Here is a 19,549-nt window from a genome sequence, read left to right on the forward strand (position 1 = left end):
TTTAACTTGTTATTTACATAAATAAATTTAAAATAGATTACCATATTATTTCCTAGAAATTATGCAATTTCAAACGAGTAACCGTTTTAATTTCTACTTGGTAATCGGTATTCGAATTAAATTTTATGATGAAAATGTTTTTAAATAATGACATATATTGCTTGTGAAATATTTCACTAAAAATCTAAATTGAATAAAAGTAACCACTTTGGATATTACTCGTTACTTACATTAAAATATCCAAAATTAAATTAAAAATAGATTACTTATTTTATTTTCTAGAAATTATACAATTTGAAGTAAGTAACCGTTTAGATTTTTACATAGTAACCGGTACTCGAACAGAAATTAATCACCTTAATGCATTAAAATATTAAAGTAATGTATTGCTTATGAAATTGTTCGTTAAAAATCTAAATTGAATAAAGTAACCACTTTGGAAATTACTGGTCATTTACATAAAAATATGTATACACAATTTAATTTAATATAGATGATTTACTTTATTTCCTAGGAATTATATATTTTCAAACTAGTAACCGTTTTGGTTTCTACTTGGTAATCGGAATTCGATTAAAATTGTATGAAGAAAATGTTTTTAAATAATAATGAAATACTTGTGCTTGTGAAATATTTCGCTAAAATTCATAATTTAACAAAAGTAACCACTTTGGAAATTAATTGTTATTTACAAAAAAATATCCAAAATTAAATTTAAAATAGATTAATTACTCTATTTCCTAGAAATTATACAATTTGAACCAAGTAACCGTTTAGATTTTTAATTAATAATCGGTATTCGAGCTAAATTTTATGACAATAATGCTTTAAAATATTAAAGAAATATATTGCTTATAACATTTTTGGCTAACAATTAAAATTAAATATAAGTAACCATATTGGATATTACTCGTTACATACATATATAAAAATACTCAAACTTAAATATTTAATAGATTACTCACATTACTTACAAAAAATTATAAAATTTAAATTGAGTAACCTTTCACATTGTTACTACATTTATTACATTGTTAGTAATCGGTATTCGAGATATAATTTTAAATAAAATGTTTTAAAATATTTCTATATATATAAAAATGAAATGGTCCATGTATGTAGTGACCATCACATGAGAACGGTTGGAGCGATTTGGCTGATTTTTTTAATTCGATTCGGAATTTTCAGAAGGTTTGTAAAGAAAAAAATTTTGTTTTGAGTCGAGTCACCTGTAATAAAAAAGCTCCTTAAACTATGCAGTACAAATTTAGATATTTTATTTGCAAATAAATAAGAACAGGCAGATGTATGTGGACTGGAGAAACTTGAAGAACTAACATTAGTAAATGCTACCGGGTGAAGCCGGTGCGGTCTACTAGTATTTAATAAAAGTAACCACTTTGAAAATTACTCCATGCCTGCCAGTAAGATTAATTTAATTTAATTATTTAAAAGGGACTTAATAATATTTTTTTGTTGCAATTTATTAATAATTGTTATAAAATTTTATAAATAATATGTCATATTACAAAAGAATTATAAAAAAAAATTTCATTGTTTTCTATTAAAAATGTTTTCATTTAAATCATTTTCACACAACATCCTAGCGGGAAAAATACTAGAGCTTCACTTTGTAGGCCTACTAAAAAACCTGTTCACACATTATATAAGATCTGATACTCATTCTGCTCTGCCTTCTATCAGAAGATGTTCAAGAAGACTTTCAATAAACATTCAAAATTTCATTGTAAAATCAGTCCTAACAAATATTTATTTAAAATTCAAACATGCTTGGTTTAGCAATTATGCATAAATTTAGTATCTCTATAATAAAGCTTCTATGTAGAGATTCCATGAGGCATTACAAGTCTTAAACGGAAGATCTTCTAATAGCGATTATTCAAGGATTTTGCTTCCAATGATACGCTGTGTAAAATTGAAACGATTTTGCAATGCGGCTAGCAGTCCTTGTATATGCAAAATAAGGCCTTTAGTCAGGCCTCTTTACTGCATTTCTTTTCCCCGATGGGATGAATGCAGCAGACATTTTTTATAAATGCATTTTTCGAATACCAAGAAAAATAAAAAACATAAATATACCTTTCAACATACAATCGAAGCAAATTGTATATTAAAAATCCATTTAAATTTGTATAAATAACTACAATACATACATATATTAAATAAATATTTAAATTTCAGTCCATTAATAAAGTCAATATAAATGTACATATTTTAAAGGCAAATAATCAATATTTTATTAAAAATAAAAAAAAGTAAAAGTGTAGAGATAAATAATGCTTTAAATATAAAAATTTGTTGTACTGAAATAAAAATTTATTTTTAAAGTAATTTAACTGCCACAATAGTTGGGGCTAGTAGAGCACCACTTACTAGACTAGCCTAAGGGGGTGACTGACCACATTACTAGACTTACTTGGATACGTTGTTCTTAATTATACCCCTTTATTAAAACATAAAGACAGATATTTCTACAGTCTTAAGTGGTCAATTTAACCCATAAAAGATAACACTAAAGTATCAATTCCATCCCAAATAGACAGCATGGAATTTTCTATGAAATCCCAGCAGTTTTAAAAGTGGCAATTGGAAACCTTGCATTATATATTACTACTTGTACAATAAACTAGTTCGCTGTGGCTGCTAAAGTGGCTACCATTTGCATTACATTTCCCCAGCATATTCACTAATAAACAATAGTCAGCTAATCGTCTTAAGTTTTTGGCATGTTGGTACTCACTGATGATGCAGACAATGTAAAAATTGAGAGTAGAATCACCTGCAATTCTTAAAAACAAAGAGAGAGCAGTACAAATAAGAGCTCTGTGGCTTAGTGAATAGCACAATTGACTTTAAAATGAAAGGTTATGAGCTCAACCCCACTCTCTGAAAAATTAATTCTTTCTTTTTTTCAAATGCTGCATAGTGGGGCTGAATCAAATTTTTTTGGAAATTAATCTGGCATTTCTAAACTTCCGATTGGGATACAATTTGACACGAGCGTAGCCAAAGAGTAATCGAGTTTAAGTTATTAAAATGGGCCCTACAAATGCTCCAGGGGCAGCGCTATGGGGGCTCAAAGTAGGGTACCTTCAATATGTAAAATTTTGAAAAACACGTGCAATTTGTTTGTTTCCCATCCGATTTCAAAGACTTTTATATTTTATATTTGCAATCCTATTAAAATTTTGATACAAATTTTAGTTTTAGAATCTCAATAAATATGTAATCTATCTATATATATAAAAATTAAACGGTCCATGTTTATCACGTGAGAAAGGCTGGACCGATTTGGCTGATTTTTTTTTATTCGATTCGAAGTTCTCAGGAAATGGTTTGTAAAGAAAAAAAATTAAAAAATTCAGGCTAAAACTCGATTTTTTTTATTTGAGTCCATTCAACTGTAATAAAAAAGCTCCCAAAAGTATGCAGTACAAATTTAGATATTTTATTTGCAAATAAATAAGAACAGGCATGTAGGTGTATGTGAAGAACTAACATTAGTAAATGCTAACGGGCGAAGTCGGGGCGGTCAACTAGTATGTAATAAAATCTTTATTTGTTAACAAAACGTGATGAAATTGTCAAGGTTTTTTAAAATTCATTCTAAATGATAAAGTGTAAAAACACTTGTCAAAGGGTGAAAGGGAATCACGCAATTCCTAAAAATTTAAGCGAAAATTCCAAGAATGGTATTTTTTAGAATTTTTCCTTCTGGGCTGAGAAAATACTATGGAGATAAATAGGGATCAAATCAGGGTTTCCAAATCTGCTTTCTGATTTTTTTTTGGGATTTTAGAACATGTGGCCCAAATTTGAAATTTTATATAAAATAGGTCACATTCCGAAGGGCGTAGGGGCGGCGTATTCGCAAAAATAGGACATCTCTTTTATACCAGAATGTTCTCCGTAAATATACATTACAAAAATATAAAATTGTTATATGTTCTTTAAGAAAGTTTATTTTTAATAAAAAAAGGGTTAAGTCACCTTTTCGTCCAAAAAACAGAAAAAATTAACTATTTTTTGAATATTTAAATTGAAAATCGTTTATTTTTGGATCCATAATTGATATTGATTTGAAATCTTTTGTATATTATTTGTAATTTAGTTGTCTAACTAACAAAAAGAATTCCAAATGCACGACATATATTTTTAAAAAAGCTGACCAAAGTATGGCAAAATTATAAAATTTAAAGTTTCTAATGCCTATAACTTGGAGTATTTGTAGGCCCCATTTTAGTAATTTAAACTCAAATACTCCTTGGCTACGCCCATGTCAAATTTTATACCGATCGGACCAGCAGTTTAGAAATGTCAGATATATTTCCAAAAAATTTTGATTCTGCCTCACTGTGATTTGGAGAATTAATTGTGAAGTATTATGGAGAGTGTTCCAATCAGCCACCCGCAATGACATCCCCAAACAGTCAATAACGTTGCTCGTGGTTTGAAAATTCACTAGCAGTAGTTCTCAGTGGCTGACTAATGCGACGTGGCGGAACTAGTTCAATGAACTGCAGGGATGCTATGGAAATACACACGCAAATTCACTCAAACTTAAACACGTAACTAAATAAAATGTTTAGTTATTCTCGAAAAACTACATCAAACAAAAAACAAATAACGAAGTAGAAAATGATGTCTTAAATGTGTAAATAATTGTATTATGTTTTGTATTTGTATTGTATGATTGTGTATATGTTTTAGGGTGGTCCTTATTTGGCACTTTTTTGATTTTCAATGTAACCAATCTGTAAATGGTTCTTCGTCATCTAACAACCAAATGCTGAAAATTTTGTCAAAATCGAATGGAAATTAGAGTTTGCTAATTTTTATTTGAAATTTGGAATTGTGATCTGATTTTGTTTTTAACATTTAATTTCTTAAATTTTTCTGGAAAATATTGTCGCCACTTTGATCCAAAATACAAATTAAGTGTGCAATCTATAAACGTTCTCCGATTTAGATAAATTTTTCAACATTTTGTTTTTTAGATGATATAGAAACAGTTTTGGAACTTGGAGTCATCGATCATCCTAAAAGTGCAAAATAAGGGCCATCCTAATATGGATTTGCAAACGAGTGTGCTGGTATGAAAGTATTTCAATTCGAAGAAATAAACACTGAATCTACTGAAACATACGTGTATTAAATTAACGACTTGTACGAGTTTATAAGAGTATTTGTTTATGACGTTATGTATTCATATACATATATTTTTAGTTATATAGTATGTAGTTTTAAGTTTTTAGAGCAGAGCAGAGAAGATAGTGCATTAACACTACCATAACTACTACTACTACTACTAAATAGACACATATATACACATCTGCTCAAAATAATAGATACACCAAAATTTATTTTTTAAAAACGAAAAAAAATAATGGTATATTGTAAAATTATAAAAAAAATTCAGTCGATTTTTATTTATAGTTAAAAGGAGAGTAAAAAACAAAAACAAAATATTTCATAATTAATAATAAATATTATAAAGTAAATTAAATTTCTTAAATTTCGAAAAATTTGCTGCTCATAATAATAGATACATTTTTAAAAATTCTTATTAAACAAAAGCTAATAAATTTTATCTTAAAAAAATTAGTTTATTATTAAAGTAAAGCTAGTATCCAGTATATCCACCTTTGTTTTGTAAAACTTTCTCCACTCTTCTGGGCATACTGGATATCAAGTTCTGACACTTCTCCAATGGAATCTCGTACCATATTTTTTGCGTTTTCTCCCATAAATCGTCTTTATTTTTGAAAACTTCCTTCGAAAGCCTTATCTTTAATTCACTCCACAAGTTTTCTATTGGGTTTAAATCAGGGGATTGGCTGGGCCAGCTTAAAACAGGTACGTTATTCTCCAAGAACCAGTTTTTAACTAATCTTGAACTATGTTTTGGGTCGTTGTCCTGCTGGAATGTCCATATTAATGGCATATTTTCCGATGCATATGGAAGCATTACGTTTTCCAATATGTCTCTATACCCACTAGCATTCATGGTATCTTCTATTCGGAATATCGGACCAACACCATTCCATGAAAAGCAACCCCAAACCATTATGTTTCCCCCGCCATGTTTTACCGTCTTTTTGTAAATTTAACGTGGAATTCTTTTCCTTTTGGTCGGCGTACATTTCTTTGGCAGTCGTTTCCAAACAAATTTATTTTTGTTTCGTCGCTCCATTAAAAATTTCTCCATTTTTTTTCGCCTTCACACCCCGACCTTTGTAAGTGCTCTTTAGCAAATTCTAATCTTGTCTTGATATTTTTTTGGCGCATTAGTGGCACTTTTCTGGCAATTCTTCCCGGCAATTTAGCTTGTAAAAGACGACGACGAACTGTTTGTGGACTGATTTCGTTACATAGCTCCGCAGAAATAGCTTTCGATGATATGAAAGGGTCTTTTTTAACCATAAGGACGATCCGCCTATCTGTTTCTGGACTGGTTTTCTTTGGTCTACCGCGAGTTTCTCTTTTTTGTTTTTTAGATAAAGCATTTTGGACAAAATGTAAAGATCTTCCTATGCTCTTTGCTATTTCCCGTAATGATTTTCCTTGATTTCTCATCGTTTGAACAATTTTTTTCTCATCTTCGGTACAATGATGATTTCGTCCCATTTTCTTCAAAAGAGTCCTATTTTTTATAAAATTGTTGCTAAAATTTAAATTATACTTACTGTTTCACGTAAATAGGAACAAAAAATTGCACAAAAAAAAAAATTGTATATAAACAAATTACAAATTACTGATGTGTATCTATTTTTATGAGCAAATAATTTTTTGTAATTCAAATAAATTCGTTTTTAAAAATCAACATGAAAGCAAATAGTTGCCAGATTTTTGACTGACATGACATTGCCAGATAGAAATTTTAATAATATGATGTATTCTTAACGCTTGCGAGGAAATTTTCAATGTTACCGCCATTTAAATTTTTTCCAATTAGGTGTATCTATTATTTTGAGCAGATGTGTATATACATACAAGAGTCGTACATTAACATAAATTGTATGGGTTGTTGAGAAATTTAATACTAGACACAAATGGTTTTTATGATTTCCCCACAGATGCAAAATAAGATTTTGTACTTTTTTTCATTCTTTTTTTTTTTAATATACTTTAGTTTTGTGGAGTAAATAAAATGAAATAGCAACAGCAACATCAACATTTATGCACAACTATTATATCTATGTGTAAATAAATACATGGCTAAAATAATTGTTATTAGTGCTGGTGAGGCTGCCTTTAGTGTGGGTAGTTGTGTTTTGATGCAGTGGGAGGAGGTATTTTAAATTTCTATTTAATTATTGTTAAACAGCTTTTAGTCTCACATTAACATAAATATCCACAAATTAGAAATTTAACACCTTAAGAGCGGATGGTAACATATTATTACATGTTTCGTATTTCTTCTAGTGAAAATTGAGAATTAAATTAAACAAAAGTAACCATTACCTCATAACGATCAGAATAGAACAAAAATCATTACCATTTATGCAATTTTATTTTATATAGCTTCGAAATATTTGATCAATTCACAAGGTCTCTTATCATGTCATATTGTCATAATGTCCTAATATTTCACAATGTTTTTTATTGCTTTTCAAGCAAAAAATGTCCTAGAATAATACTACTCTGTATGTTTATTGTGTCATCGTAACCAACCGGAAGAGACCTCTGCGGAATGCCTAAGAGTCGGTTAAGCCGAGCCGCCGAGTCGTGATATATTAGGATATTATGACAATATGATTGATAAGACACCTTATGAATTGACCAATTATAAAACTGTTCTTTTTGCTTACATAAAAAATGGTGCATTTCTAACCCTTTGATAAAATTGAGGGTGAAACATGTAGCATATATTCAGGGTTTTAGAAAATAACACGACCAAACTACATTTTTTTTCAGAAAAGAACACAAAGAAGGGTAAAAGGCAAAAAAATGCATCATTTATGCCAACAAAGAAAACACCATTAATGTATATTTCTAAAAATAGCTAAATTAGTGAGAGTAATCGTTTTAATTTTCACTAAATAATCTATAAATACGAGGGTTCGTGGCTTTTTGAATAAATTTTTTTTTTATTTTTCATCATATCCACTTTGTCCAATGTTTCTTGGAATTTGTATATCCTTTCTAAAAAATAAGATTTTTCGAGGTCACTTTTTAAAATTGATCTAAGTGATCTAAATGATCTAAGTGGTCATTAAAAATTTAAACTACTGAGCCATGTGAGATGCCTATGGCTTTCAAAATTCTCTCGCACTTTCAATCTTCGATCGGCCTAAACCATATCTTAATTTTTTCAATTGTTTATGATGCAGAGACCTCAATCCAGAACGTTCGGCATCTTCCGTGCTTGTACTGCCAATAAACCACTTTTTTATCATTGAAATTTATGAGGCAGAGTTCCCATAGCATTTATCAAGATTAGCCTTTATTTGAGTGATGGTTTTTTTTTGCTTAATGAGTAGACGATGTTCACTTTTTTCCAAATTCCCTTCAAGTTACGAGGTAGTCTTCTCATCAATGGCTATAAAACATGAACTAAATTATGCAGTTTGTTCAGATGCCTGTTGAAAGGAGCAGTATTATCCTTTCAGGTAAGAGATGGGAAATTCAAAAAGTCGCGTAATTATTTTCCCGTAATCAACAATGTACATCATGAGTCAATGAATTCCTGGCGAGTCACCGTTCAAATATTTTCTTGCAATCGTTTTTCGAACAAAAATTCATCAGGATAGTGATTTAAAATAACACAAAACACATTGCTTATGATATTATTCACTCAATATACACATTGAATAAAAGTAACCACTTTTGGAAGTTGCTTATTATTTACATAATAAAGCTCAGAATTAATTCAGATTTATCACTGACATTATTTCCTAGAAAATATAACATTTTAAGCGAATAACCGTTCAGATTTTTCCCAAGTAATCGACCTATAATTTATTGAGTAACCGTTAATTTTGGTCTTGGTAATCAGTACTCAAGCAAAAGTTTATGTCGTAAATTCTTTGAAATAATTTAGATATATGTGTGTTGGTTCTAAAGATCAACATTAAATAAAAGTAATCACTTTCAAAATTATTGGTTTTGTATACAAAAATACTGAACATTATTTCCAAATTCAATTAAATACAATATTTTTGAAAATTTATAAAATGTTGGATAGTTAATCGTTGTAGTGTTTAATATATAATCGATATCTGAGTACAAACTATGGTAAAATTTCTTTAAACAAACATTCGAAATGCATTATTTCAGGAATTATTTGCTCAACATCAAAACTTACAAAACGATTTTACGATTGATTATTGAGCAAAAATTGCACAATATTTAACCGTTTTAATTTTTAAAGAGTAACCATAAGGGGACGGATTTTCAAGACTTTATAAATAAAATTATGTGCTTAAAATTGCTTTAATTAATATTATAAACTAGTTGACGGCCCGGCTTCGCCCGGTAGCATTTACTAATGTTAGTTCTTCAAGTTTCAGCAACCCACTTACACCTTCCTGTTCTTATTTATTTGTAAATAAAATATCTAAATTTGTACTGCATACTTTAGGGAGCTTTTTTATTACAGTTGACGACCAAAAAATTTTTTTTCGAGTTTTACCCGGAATCAGCCAAGTCGCTCCAGCCGTTCTCACGTGATGACATTACATACATGGACCATTTCATTTTTATATATATATATGTAGATGTTTGTAAACCACAACGAGTATTTATTGAATCAATACTATTGATTCGTTTTGATTTTGATATTATTCGTTTTAGTAACTGTTTTGCATGACAAATCTGTTGCATGTTTTTAGGCGCATTTATGAATTCTTGAAAATTCGACACCCTGTAATCGGTATTCGAAAGTTCTATTACCAGTTTAGATTTCTTTTTTTAACAAACACAAACGATGCTTTTTGCTTGTCTTCAGATACACCCAGAGTCTCTGTTGGAAATCGAACCTGCAACCCTCAGATTGATATCCCAGCACACTATTGTCTAGCCTATCGTCTACTCGAACTAAAAACACAAGTCCTCTCAAACTTAAATGTCGTGTTTTAGTAACATATTTCAAAATAGCATTGTCTTATTTTGTCCTCAAGTGGTTAAATGTCTACAACACTCTCAATGCATATAAAAATTAATGGAAACAGAACAAGAATCTCAATAAATTTAGTTGGTGTTGCACAGCAATTGTTTCTTGCACAATGTTCTTATTTATTTTTATTTCAGCATAAAAAAGAGAAAAAAAAGAATTTATTACATTCATAATTTTAAAAGGCTGGTAGTTATTTGCACATAACAAATGTTTACAACATATACGAGTACTTTCGCCATTTATTACTTGTACAAGGAGTTTTATATCTCTGGGGAAAAAAGGAAACACCGTTTAGTTGTAGACTCTAGAATTTGCATGGAATTTTTGGCATAAATAGTCAACAGCAAGAATAACAACAAACTAAGAAGAGCAATAAACTAATTGCTGATTTTATTCATGTTAAATGTTTTTTGCAATGCAATTTTCCTTCAGTGTTTTCCTTGTTCAGTATTTTTTTCTGACTTGAATTTTTCTTGTGCCTTTAATTTGTTCTATTGCTTGTGTACTTGAGGAAACAAACAAACAATTGGCCCATGAGTAAATAAATATTTGCATAATTTGTACATTATAACAAATTAACTGCAAACATTCGTTCATAAATATATGTATACTTGTGCACAGTGATTTGATTTCTATTGTACATGTACATGTAGGTAGAATTGTAACCCTGAGTACAGGGATCAATTGAAAAGTTATCTAAAACTTTTACTTAATTCAATTGTGCCAACGGCTGATATAAAATTTAAATATTACTTTAAAAAAGACAAATTAATTGTAAAAGTAATATGTACTTACTATGCCGGTGACTGTTCAATTCTGCCACTTACATATATGTACTTGTACTTGTAAATATTTTAACATTTTCCGTACATTTTCATAACAAAAAAAACTTTGCACAAATAAAGAACTAAAGTACTGCCAGAGGAGATATAAAATCCAAATTATCTATAATCTGAACAGTGCAGAAAAGGCAAAAGGACGTGGTGCGGCAGGGCCAAGGCAACATGATGGTCTACAATGGGAAATTAACTGTGTTGTTGTCTATGATGTTTGTTGAGCAGCTCAACTTGCACCTGAATTGTAGTTTATTGTATAACTACATGTTTGAGTGGATTTATACACTCGGCTCTTAAACATTCTGTGGAAAATTATTATTTTTTTTTATTTTTCTCACATAAACTATTTACTATGGAAAAAATCGAATATACTGTATCTACATATATTTACTTTAATGGCGTGTGTTTAAAAAAATGTGTCTACATCCACATAATATTACATATTTACTTCTCTGAATGGCATATAAATGAAATATTTGTTGCAAAAAAAAAAAAATAATCCGTAATTTGAATGTGTTCATAGTTCAGAATTGTCATGAAATTTAATAATGCAAATATTTTTGGCATAAATACCACATATTTATATGAAAATAAATTGCAAATATTCTGTTCATGAGAAAATATTGACAGCAAATAATAAAAGAAAATTTTCCAAATTATAATTACACACATACAGTTTATAGGTCAAAATGATGTAACATTAAGTAGACAGCTCTAAAAATTATATGAATTTGTGAATAGTGATCGCATGTCGCCCTTTAATTGCTAATTGTTACATTTACTATTTCAATTCTTTATACTACTTAATATGAATGATTAGGGTTAATCTGTACCAGAGCGGTGCACAGTAAAATACGCTTTTTCATTCTATACAAAGACTAGCCTGTCTTGGTTTTATTGGTTCCATGAGTTTCACTTAGAGTTGTCAAATATTCGATATATTCTAAAAACCGGTTTTCGAATTATTCGAAAAAGCGTAATTTTTAAAAACCGGTTTTCGGTTTTTTCTATCAAAAACCGGTTCGAATAACCAGTTTTTAGCCTTTTTTTTGTCAATTTAAGAATTAAATGGCATGGGTATATATAAGTTTGTCATTCCGTTTGTAATTTCTACATTTTTCATTTGCGACCCACAAAGTATATATATTCTGGATCGTTATAGATAGCGAAGTCGATTTATCCATGTCCGTCTGTCCGCCTGTATGTTGAAATCAACTTTCCGTGGCCACCAAATAACTTACATACATGATCAATATATCGGGAATTCTTCCGGCTCGGTTGCTATTTAAAATCGACAAAATCGGGCCACAAATGGCTGAGATATAAGGAAAAAATTTTCTGAATTTTTTTTCATAAATTATTTTTCCCCAAAAAAGATTTTTTAAAAATAAAAAATTAAAAAAAAAATTGCAAAAAACTTTTTTAAAAAAAATTAAAAAACAATTAAAAAAAATTAAATTTGTTTAAATAAAAGTATTTTTAAGTATAATTTGGTGAAGGGTATATAAGATTCGGCACAGCAGAATATAGCTCTCTTACTTGTTGTATTAAAATTATTAAAAGTAATCGCATAAAATCTTAAATAAATTTTAAAAAATATTCGATTTTGTCGAATAATTCGAGACAAAAAAACAGGTTTGTCGAATAACTCGAAAACCGTCCTTCTGTAAAAATCGGTTTAAAAAAACCGGAAAATTGGAAAAAACCGGTTTTTCGAATAATTCGAAAACCGGTTTGACAACTCTAGTTTCACTCCTTAGCTAAATCGAGTAAGTCACTCAAGCAGTCAAGTAATTAAACCGAAAGTAAATTAAAGCCCCAAAGATGGAAACTCAATTCATTGTGATTTAAAACGCAAAATGTTATAATTAAAATAATCCCCCAACGAACTAAGTCCCCAAACCAAAAAATAACTGAGTCCCTAAATTTTAAATTGTTTATTATAACAATTTAGAGCAGAAACTAGAAAAAATCAAACAAACAAATTACTCAAAACAATCACACATACATACGAGTGTAGTTTTGGTTTTCACCACTTAGGTTTTTGACAACTGAGTTAGGTCTTTGGCAGGAGAGTTTCCGATCTATTTGTATTTATCTATGATTATAACGACAAAAAATCAAATCTTGAAATGAAATAGCACTGCCCTTATTATTGCCAGAAATGATGAAAGATTTCTTTGGGGATATAAAATCCCAAATTTGTTTCAGGTAGCAAAGTTGCCTTACAAAAAAAAAAAATCAGTTTATTTGAGATCCAAGTTTAAAGGACTATAACAGGAAAGTCGAGAAGCCCATAAATATAAGATATCCACTTAATAAAAGCCTATAAGAATGTTTATTTATGTTTTGAAGTATGAATTTCTATATGGTAAAACAATTGAGATATATGTAATTTAGTAAGCAGTAAAATATTAAAAAAAAATTAACGAAAATATGATTCAAAATTTTCTATCGAGAAAACGAAATGTCCAATTGAAAAACCCATTTGTATTGGAGGAGACCAGATTGTTAGCTTCCGAAAAAACTTCGTTTTTCCAAATTCTGAAGATACCGATTTTTTTAATTTTGTCCACCTATATTTTGATTTGGAACCACAGTGCAATCCAAGGAATGGGAAATATTTATGACATTACTAAATATTATGAATTAAGAATCTAATTCTGGAAATGAAAAATCTCAAAAAAGTGAATTAAATCGTTGTTTTTATTTATATACAATTTTGGGGAACTAAATCATAAAAATATTGATTACGGCAGACATCATCTCAGGACATCAAGAGGATTAGATATTATCTAAACTGAACTGGACTCTGTTAACCTATGCTGGTAGTTTAAACATTGGCTCGGCAATTTTCTATGTCCTATTGTTTCTCTTGGATACCTGCACCACTTTGAGCGGAAATTTAAAGCTTTGAAGCTGCTTTAATAGCTCTAGTTGATCATTTTAGAAATAGAACAATCTTGTTTTCCGTTAGATTATTCATAAGACTTCTAAAAGATGGCGCAGGTTATATAAATAGTAACAGCTAGTGAGTTATTGTATTGAAGGCGCTGCTAGACTTAACATCAACTGTATTACCAGTGTGTTTTTCAAGTGTGTAATAAAAGTGTGCGTATTAGAAGAGAATGACTATTTAAATTGTTGTGTAGATTATACTAAATAAAGAGTTGTTTCAATTTTTAAACTACTGGTCGTTTTTATTTGCAATTAAAGAATTGGGTTTACTTAAAAGAAATAAACCACCGTTTCTAAAAGGTAAAAACGTAACAATATGTACGAAATTTCTTCTCAATTGTATTTATACTAACCAGCTTAGATAGTAAATATAGGTTCCAAGAATTGAGGGTACCAAGAGAAATAAAATGGCTTTGAATTTATAACAAACGTTTTGTTTTCGTTCAAAACAATACCCTTTATATGCCTCCTTTTGTAGGAACGCAGACAATTTTATCTATGTATCTTGGCCTATTTCATGATCGGATCTATCCCGAAGATGTTTCACTGATAAATCTAATTAATAATGATTTAACGTTTTAAATATGCCATTAAAGCTCAAATTTTTACTAAAATGTGTTCAGAACTCAGAAAATATTATTTCCGAGTTTCATATTAGCAAATTATTCAAGCCTGAGTTCATTTAATTGTTATCCTTAGAAATATAATTTATATATTAAGCTTTTATAATATCAAAGATAAATTAATTATTTTTTCATAATCTTTTTTAACTAAAACCTTTTTAAAAGGTGAGCGGAATATATTTAAAATACTATTTTTAAAAACTTTAATCGGTCGATTATAGATGACAACCTAACTTTAATGGCGTTGTCAGTTGCCAAAATGGTTTTGCAGATGGCAACTTTCAGCTATCATTTCTGTTGCCAAATTGGCCACCAGAAATTAGTCGGTTTTCATTCATAAATGTATTTGTTTATGATGTGTCACATTTAGTTTGAAAACTTTTTTTCTATTCAACCTATTTTTCTCATTTTCAATACCAAAGTGACTAAACTAATGCTAAATATTTTAGATGAATCTTAATAAATTTGGTTTTGTAATTAAGTAGTTAGCGTGATTTACACATACACTAAATCGATTTAGAATTTCTTTTCGACAAAGATATATTATAGTATAACGTTATAACCACAAGAAGCCGCTACAAATAAAAGCAAAATAATCTTACATTAGAAAGTTAGAAATTATGTTAAACCCATTTTTATAGAGCAGTCTAATATACAAAAAACAGAAAGAATATTTTTTTTCAAAAGCATTTTTTATAGTAAATAATGAATGGATTTACACACTTACATATGTACAATAATTAAAAACAAAGTTGCAAGTAAATATTAATATTTAAAATAAAATAAATTGTTGTTGATGTAAAACTTTAATATGAATACAGCAATTTTCTGTGGAAAATTAACATTTTAATATGTTTATTGCTTAATTGCAAAGAGTAATTATTTCGATTATTCACTGGAATATTAAAGTAAGTTGTATAGAATTTCAGCAATGCATGAGATTATAGTTTTTTTTTAATAATAAATTAAACTTAATCTTTTATTTAAGCATAAATATCATTTACTAGTTAAAATGTTTGATATTTCAATCTTGTTAATATTAAAAATAAAACATAAATTTAAAACTTCTAAAATTTTGCAGTTCTGTAGTTTTGTTATATTTGATTACATTTTGGCATAGTGGGGTTAAAATGTGGCTGGTTTTTTTGCAACTTATTTCGTATTCACTAAACAAACAAAAAACTAACATTTAAAATATTAAAATTCTACACTCAACTAAAAAGTTGCAACTGTAACAGAATAAAAAAAAACAAACTAAAGGAGAAAAAAAGATAACAACAATTAGACCAACTCTTTGGCTGCGAGTGAAAAATAAAAAAAAGAACAAACAAACGAGCAACAGTAGGAAAAGAAACTCATGGCGCTTTTAGCCACTGCAACTGATAAAGCCACAAAACATTTTGGCATTTTATGGTGTTAAAACTCCCGCGGGTCTACAAAACTACATAAAAAAATTAAAAACTAAAAAAAAAACGACATAAATGCATAAAGATGAAATTGTAACATACACTCACACTTAAACATACATTCATACCTACACAAGTACACACCCTGCAGTTCTAGGAGACTGTAGCGACAACCAGTTACGTAACTAGTTATTTTGACACATGTCCTTGATCCTTTTAGATTACAATGAGACTGTTTGATAGCTGCTTCAAAGTAGTCAACTTATTGGATTCACATTCTGGTTACATAGAGCCAGTTATCTCACTAGCTACCTAACTGGTTACTTGATCAGCTACATAACTAGAAATTTTAACATATACGGCTGTTAATTGACTCAACTGACTAAATCAGTTAAAAAGACATCTCATAGACAGTACATTACCCGATTGCTTAGAAACTAATCTTCCTCCGACAACTCTCCAATATATTATTTATTTTGGGTAAAAATATCTACTTTCTAAAATGCAGTACAAGTGACTACACTTTAGATTACTTAGAGACATTTAAGTGACAATTGACTTCACCCTAGATTACCTGGGATGTAAAAAGTAACCACTTGACTTCTATCTGCACTACAAAGTCAGTCAAGTGATCAGGCATTAGTGACAATTACTGTCTATAAGAGATATATTGGCTTTATGTTTAACTGCTGGGCAGATAGAGATACTCAGGGCACTACAAAAAACAACAAGTTGTAACAGATACAATCATAACCAAACTCAAACACAACAACAATAACAATAACTATGTAACGCATGCAGCGAAATCAACCAACCATGTGGGCACCAGAAGAGATGAAACAAAAACCATCGACGGAAATAACAAGGGTTCATTCATATTTTCATATACAGAATGGGGCACTTACATTCATATGTACCTAGCAATACATATAAATGTACATATGTATGTATGAATGTATATACGTATGAATGTATGTTCGGCAGCAACTTTTATGTTTATATTGCAATAACGAAAAATAGAGTTGTTATGAGTTCTTGCTACTTGCAACACACATGCTGGTTGCTCGTTGCTAGTTGCTGGTATGAGTATCTATCTATATTTCTTTCATTTCAATATTAAATATCTGTTTTCTTTTTGTCTGCATGTGTGTTTTCCAGCTTAAAGGGACGTCTATAAAAAAAAAGAATTCACTGACATGTGGGTGTGAAGTGTTAAAATGTTGAAATGAAGTATAAATTATCTTGGTATTGAAGGCTTATCATCAGATAAATACGAAAAATAAAAAATATATAATAAAACAAGAAAAACATATTCATTTAGCAACTTTTTTCTCCCCAAAATACCTACATAAATACGTATGCACTGGTATATTATATGAACGTATATAAAACCAGCAGACTGCAACAGTGTGAACTTTACTAAAGAGCATTTAAAAGTTTATTACACATGTATTTCATTTTTATTATTTGTTTAAGGTATTTTATAATATTTAATCATTTTTTAAAGTAAATATGAACTGGGTAAACCTTCATAAGAAGATTGTTTGCTTAAACTAAATTATTGTTTTTATGGCTAATACTATAATGATCAATTATTACACAGGTCAACAACAAAAATGGTAACATTTTTCAATTCTATTGATAGATTTTTTTTTTAAATTTTGTTAGACGTTTCTCAACATAATCAATGATAACTCAAAAAGGGTTAGTCCGATATTACTAATATAATCTTAAGAAAACTTGAGATTTACAAAGACTTAAATCCGTTTATATATTGCGTTCCTATCGTCTCAATAGTTTCGGAGTTCTAATAACAAATTGAAGCAAAAAATATATTTTTTATGGGAAAGTAGCAAATTTGTTTCATTTAAAAAATCGTGAAAAATCGAAAACGTTAGAAATTGTTCAGATTTATTACTTTATCGCAAAGCTATATGTAATAGAAACAAAATGAGATATCGACCATAAAAATCTACTGATTGTTTTCGAATTTATTCACAATTAAGTGAATTTGATCATTTTCACAAAAAATAGAAAGCATTTTCAAAAGAGCTTCCAACACATCCGGTAGGAAAGCAGTCCGGTTAGCTCAATATTTGGAATATTTGGTACGAAAAGTTAAAGCCAATGCAGGTTTAAAAACATACAAAGCTCAAAAAGTTCCTGACAGGAACTCTGCCAAAAATTTAGAGGCCAGAGATAGAGCACGGAAATTTGAAGTGCTCTATATAAAAAATATACCTGCTGCACAATGAATGACGAAACGTACGTATGAATAAATTTTTCGCAGCTTCTGGGCCAATATTTATACCCTACACCACCATAGTGGGGAGGGTATAATGCGTTTGTGCAGATGTTTGTAACGCCCAAAAATATTAGTCTAACTACCGATCGACTTAGAATCACTTTCTGAGTCGATTAAATTTCGTATTATTTTTTCGGCCCAAGGACCAAGCCTATTGAAACTGGCTGAAATCGGACCATTATTTCACCTATCCCCGATACAAATGTCCTTCCGAAATTGGACTTTATCGGTCATAAATGTTTAATTTATAAATGTATCTCCACAAATTGCTCTCCAAATAAGTTTTATATATACAAAATTCATGTCACCAAATTTTGTTACGATCGGTCCATAATTAGTCATAGCTCCCATATAGACCCGCTTCCGAAAATCACTTTAACGCACATAAATCGCTTCAAAATGTTGGTATACTCACAAAATTCAACATAGTAAACTTTCATATAGACATAAATCAAATTCGGGTTTGACCGACCATACTTTCTTACTTGTTTTATGTTGCTGATGCTCGAGGAAATGTCGTAGAACAGATTAGGACACAAAAGCAGAAAATGTTTCCAAAAAGTTCTTGGTATGACAAGCAATATTCAGTTGCGGCAAAAGAAACCAAACATTTGTTACAAAGGGCTCTATAAATACCCAAATTTACATCATGGAATGTTTGCAAAAGAGGATGCATAAGACTTCTTAATGCGTCCACTTAATTTTGTTCTGATTTGGCAAATGGAATTTAAAAATTGTACCAATCAGCATCAGAAATTGTACTTTTTCGACTGTAATTGTACCAAAACTAGGGTTCCTCAACGGAAAAATTTTTCCCGATAATATTTTTTTGGATATTCCTGTGAAATTTCGGGATTTTTTTAAAGTTACAATGAACAAATGAACAGTTGTAATGAATAAATTTAGATCGGTTCCATTACATCCATTCATTCTATTGGTTCTATCAACAGTTATTCAGTTGATAATGAAGCATCGTAGTTTAAATTATCGATTTTTTGTTAACCATTTAACATTTTTTAGCCACAGCAGAAAAATTCTGTCATTAAGAATTAGAAATTCTATGGGTATTTATTCATATTCAACAATAATAATGGCTGAAATTTGCTTATATACTTTTTGGTTTGAAAAACACTTAAAATTACGAGTGTGACAAGACTAGTCAAATGCCGCTATTTCTTCTTTATTTGAAAAACTCATAAGTATTTTTTTAAAAATTTATTTTAAAAAGTTTATTGTTAATATTTTGAGAGAACAAAAATTCATAAATTGGTTTTAATATATTA

The 19,549-nt window shown here is 29.3% G+C and overlaps 1 protein-coding gene across 1 annotated transcript in view; it reads left to right on the top strand.

Annotated features, from left to right (window-relative positions):
* LOC135960871 (uncharacterized) overlaps positions 1–19,549 on the top strand; it is a 339,112-nt gene that overhangs the window by 178,442 nt on the left and 141,121 nt on the right. The window lies entirely within an intron of this gene.

Source organism: Calliphora vicina, chromosome 5 (genome assembly GCF_958450345.1).
Source record: "Calliphora vicina chromosome 5, idCalVici1.1, whole genome shotgun sequence".
In the NCBI taxonomy this organism is placed as follows: Eukaryota; Metazoa; Arthropoda; class Insecta; order Diptera; family Calliphoridae; genus Calliphora; species Calliphora vicina.